General features: G+C 47.9%; 1 long non-coding RNA gene across 1 annotated transcript; it reads right to left on the bottom strand.

Moving 5' to 3' along the window:
- Positions 1–3,644: 3,644 nt before the first annotated feature.
- Positions 3,645–5,982, bottom strand: LOC105292840. Its single transcript, XR_002780450.1, has 3 exons — positions 5,962–5,982; positions 5,649–5,871; positions 3,645–4,139 (listed from the first exon to the last, which is right to left on the bottom strand). It is a non-coding gene; the product is annotated as an uncharacterized LOC105292840 (long non-coding RNA).
- Positions 5,983–6,631: the final 649 nt, after the last annotated feature.

The raw sequence follows: 6,631 nt of genomic DNA, 5'->3' as shown, positions 1-6,631 counted from the left end.
CCCAGACAGCCCACAAGGCGCTGATTGAATAGATCATGGCACAGCATATAATGGAGTACCACGCAGCCCTGAAGATGATGACAGAGATCTGCATGTACTCTTATAAGTACATATAAACATATATTATATATCATATACACACACACAGAAAGAAGACTGAGACGGTCTTACTAGAGGGACAAACAGTTGGTGTCTCTCAGTGGTTGGGTTATGAAAGATTTACATTTAGTTTTCTCACTTCTTATCTATACTATGCAATTTTGTTAAGAGGAACATGGATTGCTTATGTAATAAAAGTGCCAGAACTTTAAAAAAGAAATATGGATATCGTCAACAAATCTATCTCAGTTATAGTCACTGGAGTAGACGAGATCTCTGGGAAAGAATATGCAGAGAGACGGAGGCGGGAAAGGCTGAGAGGGCTCTAGGCTCTAGAGAGAGTCTGGGAAGGGTGCAGATAGCACAGAGGAGCCTTAGAAGACTCCACTTTACAGGATGCAGAAGCCAGAAAGAAACTGATGCCTAGGTGCCCCAAAGGAGAAAGGTCCGAGGGAGAAGGAAGGAGAATCATTACAGCTAGTTCTCCTCGAGGGCTCTCCGTGAGCCAGCCCCGCTTCTAATTGTTTTGCACGCATTAACTCCTTTAATCCTCATATAACGGCCTTATATTGCCAGTAGTGTTATGAGCCCCATTTCACAGATGAGAAAACTTGGGCACTGGGAAGTTGTATAATTTGCTGAAGATCACAAAACCAGTAATAAAAGGCAAAGCCAAGATTCAGACTGAGACCGTCAGGAGAGGCCATGCTCTCTGCACTGTGCTGTGTGACCTCCCGTGATGAAGGACATGGCCAGTGGGGCTAGGTGCAGAAAACAGACTTGTGGTCTGGCCATGTGCATTCAGAGCAGTCCAGGACAACATGGGGGCAGGTGTCTGAGAGCGAAGCCTTGGGGACTGAGGAAGCAGAGACCGAGAGAGCAGAGGCCTCCTTCTAAAGTGCTGGTGGAAGGAAAGAGAGAAGATTGTCGTTTCAGGGGAACAGCAGGCAAAGGACTGACCTTTAGGATGAGAGAAACAGGACCAATGGAGGTCAAGAGAAAATTGCTGCCAGAGAAGGATTAAAGGCAAAAGAGGAGATAATCAGGCAGGAGGCCAGGCTGTTCTGCTGGGCAGATGGAAGCAGGGGAGGCCTTGGGAAAGACATAGCAGAGAGGCAGGGAAGCCAGGGCCAAAGACAGAGTCCGTGGCCTTGTGGGAGGGAAGGCCTGTGAGAGAGTGTCCTGCTTTCTCCATGCAGTGACGTCTTGCACCATGCAGGCAGGTGGAGTTGGTGTGTGCAGGGCATGGAAAGAGCAGCGAGTGTTTAGAATGGGCACATGGGTGATAAGAAAGAGAGCTGAGAACAGAGGATTGGAGGGCTGCAGCCCAGCAGGGTGGGTGCCTGATGGGCACGGGCTACACCTGTGCCTAGCATCTCCCACAGAACTCAGTGCCCCAGGGCAGGACTGCAGGATCAAAGGATGGGCATGGGATGACACAGGAGCAGGGGGTCCACGGTTCTAAAGAGAGGCCCTCCAGGATGACCAGACACAGGAACCAAGCTAAATAGGGAAACCATAGCTTGAAGAGAGCCCAGAGCAGGGAGAGAACAAGAGAGGGAGCTGAGAAGTTGCACTGTTAAAGAGCAGGCCTCCTAAAAGGGAAAGAGCCAGAGGTCGAAGGAGAGGAGGCGATCACCAGGCACACTGAGTGGCAGCCAAGAGCAACACCAACGCCAAGGGCTCTGAGTGTGGGAGACCGGGTTTGAATATGGCCTCTGCCATACAACTAAGGCAAGTGGTGTATCATCTCAGCCTCAGTTTTCTCACTTGCAAAGTGGACATAATAATAGGAACAGAGACAGTCAGTGTTGGCTGTTTAGTTGTTGTTTTCAAGCAGCCTTTGAGTTGTGAGCAAGCCTAGGGGGGCAGCCATTCGGTCTAGTCTACCAGTGGCACAAAGACAACCATAATCTCAGCTGTTTCTGGTCCCCCAGAGAGTCTGTCCTCATTCCCCACTGTGTGCTCAGCCTGAGGAACGACACCCCCGTCTGCAACCTTCCGGGTTTCCCAGCCACCTCCAGGGTTCCTCTGTCACCCACAGGCACAGGGCCTGAGGGACAGTTCTACTTATTAGAAATTTCTTTCCTCCCTTAGACATCTGCCTCCTTCCGAGTGTCCACAGCCTCCTTCCACCCTCCAGCTCTAAGCAGAATAAGTCGACCATCCTGCCACCTGACGGCCCTTAAAGTGTTTGAACACAGCTATCACCATGTCTGCCCACTACCTCACGTCTTTTTTTTTTTTTTTTTTTTTGGTTAAACATGCTCCGTTCCAAACAGACCCATGTCCAGTTTTTCCTGCTTATGTATTCGTTTCAGTTTAAGGGGAACATCACAGGAACCACCATCATGACACTTAATCCATCGATGAGTGCTCACCGAGCGCAAGACCCGGCAGAGACACCTCAGTTCTATCTACTCCATGGTTGTTGACTCAGCCCTTCAACTCCTATTAAGTGTTGTCCGTTTTGATCCTCAAACAACTTCTTGTGAGGAAGGTCAGGCAGTATTCTTCCTATCTTATAGACCACGCAGTTGAGGTTGCCAAAGAGCTGAAATGATGCATTCAGTGTCACGAAGTCCGTCCGGGGGAGGGTGGCCATCCAGTCCTGCTCCTCCACCCACAGGATCCCTGCACTCCCAGACAAGACACAGACAGGAGGATCCAAGAGAGGACCCAGAGCAGGCGTTTGTAGACACTCATGGGAAGTGCAGGCTAGAAACGAAGGGGAAATTTCACCAAGAAAAGAGAACTTTCAGAGTCTCGAAGGAATTAAAGAGCAGAAAGGAAACTGGAGGTGTCTCTGGAGCTGTAGTGGGGACAGGTGACCAAATCATCCAGGTGAGGAGAAGGACGGTTCTTGGGGGCAGCCCGGAGGATAGACAGAGAATACCAAAGTTGAAGAAACGAAGCCGTGATCAGCTCAAGAGCCTCAGTCGCTCGATGGATGCGTGTCCTTCTGTCTGTCCCCAAGAAACCACTGGTGACTCCAGGGCAGAGGGAAAAAACAAGAATGACAAAAGCTGTCATTTAGAAGCACTTTCTGGCAGAGACAGGCAGAGCAACCCAAAGAGTAAGTTACAGATGAAAAGGGAAACAATCAAAACGAACATGCAAGACACCATCCGGTTCAGAAAACCTTTGCTCTTGGCAAAGGGGTTTCTGAGGCAGCAAGAACGTCTAGCCATGGAGAGATGATGAAAGGAAGGGCTCACCCTGGGCACCTGGTCCACACGGCCAAGCCTCCACCTCCAACTCCTGAATCGTACGATCCCTGGTCTCAGAACGGTGAGATAGCCCCTAACAAATTAGGGAGGAAATGATATGGGGCCAGAGATGCTAGGAAAAATGTGCAAACCCCTGTGCTCTTGGGTTAGAAATTCCATACTTTAGGTCTTAGTATTGTCAGCCATATCAGAGCAGGGGACTAAAGTACAGAGTTGAAAAAGCTTTTTATTTCCCATGATGAGCTACTGATCATTGTGATACTGACCAAAGCCACATCGATAAGAATAAATTTATTCAAGGTTTATAAGAAATATTCTAGTCACATGTTTAAAACTTAAGAAGAGAAACCATGAAATAATTAACAAATGTAATAAACATTTGAACACAAAAGTCAGTGCAACTTGCTCCTTTTAAGAGGTGAGGAAACTGAGGTCCAGAGAGGGGATGATTTTCCCGTGTCGCACAGCTGGTCTCTGTCTCTGTGCTCTTTTCACCACCTTTGCCGTAAAGTCACTGTACCACTCCCACCCTGCGCCGGCACCGACGGGCAGAGATTGTATTTCACCTTCACTCTGCGTCTCCAGTGAAACACACCCCTGGGAACCCCAAAGTGACCCACCCTCTTAAGAACATTCCAAATGACTAAATGGAGCCCCAGCCTCCCCACACATGGAGTCTCTGAGCCCATCTCCCGCCTGGCCCTCCCGGGGTCCAGTCTCATCTCCTCACCGGCCACCTCATCTTGTGCACAGAATCCCAGACTCCTGGCAGATGAAGCTTTAAGTTTAGATGCTCTACTTTCCAATTTCCTGGGAAGAGAAGGAAGGGGAAGAGAAAATACATGCATGAGGCTCTTTAGCAAGTTATACAAAGCCTTCCTTTTTGTGTTCCAAAAATTCTCTTTCGGGCTCATCTAACGTCACTCTTCTTTCCTGTCTCCTGGGCTGTGGCACTGCCATCCACCGAGAACGATCTTTCCCAGAGTCTGCCCCGACAAACTCCTATTCATCCTTAAAGGCCCGCTTCAAACAGCCCTTTCTCTATGAAGCCTTTCCTGCCTCTGCTTCTCGCCCCTGTCCAAGTGCTATGGGCTGTCTTATTCATTGGACCCCACCTTCGCCACTGCCACGGGCGTTCACCCAATTTCTGTTCTCACAGCTGTCATTCCCACTAGATCCTGAGTGTCCTGAGGATCGTGATTATTCATTGTAAATCTCCATGGTCTAAAACAATATTTTATATATAGTACTTATTCAGTGGCTACAGGGACATGATATAAGACAAGTAGGGGAAAGAGACAGAGAGAAACACACAAAACTCCCACGCTCAACCTGCACACCCAGGAAAGGAATCTTGGGAAATAAAATATCTAGAATAGAACTGAGAAATATAATGTGAGGAGTGGAGTGTTGATAAACCAGGTCTCTAAATAAAAAAAAAAAGCCCTTTTGGAGCACGTGCCAATTCCCAATTTGCATGGTACAAAAACTTCCACCATAGCTAACTTCAAGCTACCGACCTGACCTCACTAAACACAATTGGGAAGAAGGGTACACAATGGCTCTCAAGCTGGTATGAGCCAGCTCCAGCACGCCATTGAATGCAAGCCGCATATGTAATTTCAAATTTTTCAGTAGTCACATTTATAAAACAAAACAGCCAAAATTATTCTTAATATTATTTTATCTCAACATATTCAAAATATTACTTCATCTAATCCTTATAAAGATTATTAATGAGATATTTTACATTCTTGGTTTCATAGTAAGTCTTTGACATGCTGGTGTACATTTTACACTGCAGCACAGCTCTACTCGGACTAGGTGCATGTAGCTAGTGACTATTGGTGTAGGACAGCACAGACCTAGAATCAGAGTCAGTGCCACACAGAGACAGGCCATCTGCCATTTTTAAGAATTTTGTCAATGGTGATGATTTTTAAAATGGTGCTGCCTTTTTATAACTTCAAACAGAAACAGTACTTGTCCCATGGGCTAGATTAAATTTAAGAGGAGGTCAGATCTGTTGCACCTTCACAGGACCTCACGCCTCCTCTCAGATGGCTGCTCCGTCAGAATCCTGAGCGCTTACTAATTACCACATTCTGTCCAGCTTTCATTGTGTGAGATTGAAGGCAGCCAGTGCACACCCACCTACACTTTTCCCTCCACCCCACATGCCAGTTTAGCCTCAGAAATTGCCCCCTTCACAGGGCTACTTCTCCCATCACGTGACTGCTGAAGAACATACGGGAACACAGATAATGAGGCTTGATTTTGCCGAAGCCGGATGTGAATGGAAGGTGTCAAGAAATGCACCTGTTGATTAGCCAAAGAGACAAGCTGCCACGCAGGAACCTGGGGGAGGAGGATGTAAGGCCTCCTTTTTTGGAAAGAGAATTCTGTGACCGACAAGCAGTGGCCCGGACGTTGGGCGTGGTGGGGTCCAGCTCCCCTCTGGGTGAACTTCGGAAAATCCTGTGATCTCCGTAGGTTGGCGTATGCTTCTGTAATCTGACATTGAGACTCTGGCAGCGGGTTTCTGAATATAGAACAAAAATATGTTTATGAAAATGCATTTTTATGGGAAAAAATGTTAAGTGCTGGAATATCAAGATCAAAAGCGGCAGACCTTTGCGGGCGATGCACAAACTGGAAATGGGAAAGCCGGGGTTCTTTTCTGGCTCTGTCGGAAATTGGCTGTGGATAATCATTAACCTCTCTGGGCCTTTCCCTGGTGTGAGTTAGGTTATATCGTCCTCCGTTAATACCCTCCGCGGCTTCCCATCTCTCACAGAGTCAAGCTGCCCCCACCCTCCCCAGCGCCATCTCTTCCCCTTCTGCTTACTCTAGGCTTCATCCATTCAATCTCTGTGGCCCCCTTGACCCTCACTTCTCACTCAGATGACACATTTCAGTGAGATGCTCCCTGACCACCCTATTTAAACTTTAACCCTCACCCCTTTTTCACTTTCTTCATAGTAGTTCTTACCTCCTAACACAATATAGGTCCCAGGCTCAAAGTCAACGGGTCAGGGGAACTGGCGAGCGGAGTCCCGCCCTTCAGGGCATTTGGATGGATGGCCTCTGAAGCCCCTTCTAAGTCTGATATGCAGCAGTAGACACAGGGAATTTGGTGCTGAGTTTCCCTCCCTTTGAAACCAGAAAGAGCTTCTCCTACCGACTGGGCTGGAGGCATTCTCCCCAATGATGTCTTCCCACAGGGTGACATCTAAAAGTCTTCTGTCCCCCAAAGATGGAATGAGGAGAAACAGCCTTAAATCATGTGACTTCCATAGGAC

This window comes from Pteropus vampyrus, unplaced genomic scaffold, assembly GCF_000151845.1.
Source record: "Pteropus vampyrus isolate Shadow unplaced genomic scaffold, Pvam_2.0 Scaffold3, whole genome shotgun sequence".
NCBI classification, from domain to species: Eukaryota; Metazoa; Chordata; class Mammalia; order Chiroptera; family Pteropodidae; genus Pteropus; species Pteropus vampyrus.
Note: the sequence above shows the minus strand (reverse complement) of the source record. Positions and strands in the feature narration are given on the sequence as shown.